Here is a 3,486-nt window from a genome sequence, read left to right on the forward strand (position 1 = left end):
ATTTAATCAAAATTTCAACACTTCTGATAAACTTTTGTACAGAGCCTTTTCCCTAGAGTGAACATTACATAAGCTGAATTATTTTATTAACATTCTTTATTTAGCATAACATTTAAATTTTACACCTTATATGCTTTTTTATTATTTTAATGAGAGAGAGATACAGAGAGAAAGACACAGAGAGAGACACTAGAGCACTTCTCAGCTTTGGCATATGATGGTGCTGGGAATTGAACCTGGGGCCTTGGAGCTTCAGGCATGAAAGTCTTTTGTAGCACAAAGTGCAAGGAAGACATCAATAACAGCAACAAGAAAAACTACAACAATGAAACGGGCAACAAAAAGGAAAATAAATAAATAAACAATAATAAAAAAGAAAGTCTTTTGTAGAGCCATTATGCTGTCTCTATAGCCCTAAATCTAATATATATATAAATTTAGAATGCTTCAGAAATTTGTGCCATTCTTGCACAGGGGCCATACTGATTTTCTTTAAATCAGTCCAACTTTAGTATTGATATAATTGCTGCTGAAGTGAGCACTTAGTACATTTTGTAAAGAATGTTACCTCAGTAGTGGGTGTGGGGGGATAGCATAATAAAGTTTATGCTGAAAGACTTTCATGCCTGAGGCTCCAAAGTCCCAAATTCAATTCTCTGAGCCACCATAAGCCAGAGCTGAGCAAAGCTCAAGTAAAAACAAACATGAATCCAGTGACTTTCTTTCTTTCTTTTTTTCCGGTTCTTTCTCTCCCTTTCTCTTTTTGTTTTAATTTCTTTATTGGAGAGTTAATGTTTTACATTCAACAGTAAATACAATGGTTTGTACATGCATCACATTTCCCAGTTTTCCATATAACAATACAACCCCCACTAGGTCCTCTGTCATACTTCTTGGATCTGTAGTCTCCCCACCCACCCACCCCATAGTCTTTTACTTCAGTGCAATACTAACTTTAAGTTCTGTCTCCAAATTTATACAAGTCCAAACCTCTTTCATGAGTTTTATATCCACATATACATATATAGATAGGGAGTTGCATATAGACACACATGTACACAGAGCTTATTTTTTGTATAGGCATGCCTTATGCCTTTAAAACTCAATAAGTCTCTCAGTTAATTTCTGTTTATGCCCTATATCCACCAAGCTTTCTTGTCTCTTTTTTCTGCTCTGCGATGTCAGTTCCATCTTTCCTAAGTTCAAGCTTCACATCTCTGTGTCACTACTTTCATTTTTTAATTTTTATTTATAAAAAGGAAACACTGACAAAATCCATAGGATAAGAGAGGTACAACTCCACACAATTCCCATCACCAGAACTCTGTATCCAATCCCTTCCCTTGATAGCTTTCCTATTCTTTGACCCTCTGGGATGAATTCTCATTATAGGGTGAGGACAGTGCCTATTATACAGTAGGCAAGAAATAAATATCTTTTCTCTTTATCTGAGCCTTGCTCATGTATAGTTTCACCACTCTGGGTCTGGCTTTTTTCAGAGAGAGAGAGAGAGAAAGAGAGACCATGCATTAAATCTTCCTCTAGTGTCGTGGTACCTCCTATGTGGTGGCAGGCTGTGTGCATGGCAAAGAACACACCCTAGCTGGTGAGCTATTTCTCCAGTTCCCAAATCATTATGAAGCAAGGGTGAAAGGAAAAAAGAATGTGAGCTTCACATATGAACTTACAAAACAGCAACCAAAACAAAAACAACCAAGTTATTTATCAGACTTTGTGAGAACTGTGGTGCCTAGGCTGGGGTGTGGTAAAGGTGGTGGCACAGTGTGACACTATATCCCTGAACTCTTAATTTTTTAGAACAGTATCTAGCCATTGAGAAACAAACAAAGAAAACAAGTTTCATTTTTTTTTCTCTCTCTAAAGAGAGGCAACTGAGCTCGATGTTCTCTAAAAGGCCCCTTCCACTTCCATCATTTTATCACTTTATCAGATAAGCAGATTTCTCACACATGAGTCTCAGCATACATCTTAGCAACACCAAGCGCTGAAAAGACCAGAGTCCTTTTTCACAATGTATTGTAATTTACCCCCACCCACAAGCTTCACAAATTGAATCAGATTGTCATTAGGGGAAAAATAAGTCTTAAGCAAATTTCAGAGGTGCTCACCCTGAACCCCAGGGTTGTTTAGTTTCAGTTTGCCCATTGCATACATCCCTTCCCTGCCACTCATGCTTCTGCCCTTCTCTGTGCCTTAGGGCCTGATCCAGAGAATCCTACCTGAGGGATCACTCTTTTACCTGCCTGCTCTGCCAATTGGGTTTAGCCAATGTAAATGGGACTAGAAGCAGGAAGAGAGAGTAGATGGATTACTGTGTGCCAGCTCCTTTGTCTCCACACTGTCATTAGTTATACTGTTCTCTGGCCTTCTTCTCTCAGCTCCAGATCTACCAGGTGTACACCAAACCCTCTTTTCTCCCTTCTTTTTAGCTCGAGATAGTGATGATTTGCTACTCTTGGCCCCTGAACCACCACTATCCTTTGTTGGCTCCAATGACTCCACACATAATTCTTTTACTAAAAAATTTTCTAATAAACCCTCTGAGAAACATTGTAGTTCCTGCTTACAAGGACTTCAGTGGTAGTATAGTGAATCAAGTTCCTTTGTACTTTGAACAACACATAAATTTGTATACATGATATTTACCAAGTAAATATTTGAGCCTGTTTTTTATCATTTGGGAAAAGAAATCTAGGTATTCTTTTTACTTTGTTCAATTCCTAGACTTGTGAAGTGAAAAATTCTTGGGGAAATTTCTTATGGATTGACACATTATGGAAGTTCCACTGGCATACACTCCCAGGGTGGGGGTAGAAAGTTCCACTGGCACACACTCCAGGCTGGTTGAATTGCACTACTTAAGTTCGATAGTTTTACTGTGCAATGGGAATGCTTTACTCATCTTTTTACTGTATGGGTATGAAAAATCACTCAGCAGGCCTTTCTTAGAAGAAGAGTTTTGAATTCTTTATCTTTATTCAGAACAGTTCTGCACATTCCTGAAGAAACAAGCCTTAAATCCAGAGAACTGGGTGACTGCACGGTGGCAGAGGGCCAGGAAACATATTATCACATGTGCTAACCCTGTTTAAGAAAACAGATAATTTTAAACTTAAGCAGGTTACATTAAAAAAAAAAAGGTGAATTGAAGCATAACCAAGGAGCCTTAGATGAAGGAATGTAAAATGAGACCATAATGTGAATCAAAAAGGAAAAGAAAGAAAAAAAAGGGGGAATACAAATGTGGGGAGCAGCAAAAGGGCTAAAGAGAAACCCAAATTATTAATCAAGTAAAATGTCTTATGTTGTTACCTGCGTGCTTTTGTTAGGGATAGAAATATATCTCTGAAGATATGCATTTTTCAGAACAAAACACCACAGCTAATCTGAGCTATCCAGCCATCACCACAATCAAGAATGAACCCCCCCCCCCACAGTAAAAGGCATGAAATTCACAAATGTGGA

General features: G+C 38.2%; 1 pseudogene; it reads right to left on the bottom strand.

Annotated features, from left to right (window-relative positions):
* Positions 1 to 431: 431 nt before the first annotated feature.
* LOC132537322 (U6 spliceosomal RNA) lies at positions 432 to 524 on the bottom strand (annotated as a pseudogene).
* Positions 525 to 3,486: the final 2,962 nt, after the last annotated feature.

This window comes from Erinaceus europaeus, chromosome 2 (assembly GCF_950295315.1).
Source record: "Erinaceus europaeus chromosome 2, mEriEur2.1, whole genome shotgun sequence".
NCBI classification, from domain to species: domain Eukaryota; kingdom Metazoa; phylum Chordata; class Mammalia; order Eulipotyphla; family Erinaceidae; genus Erinaceus; species Erinaceus europaeus.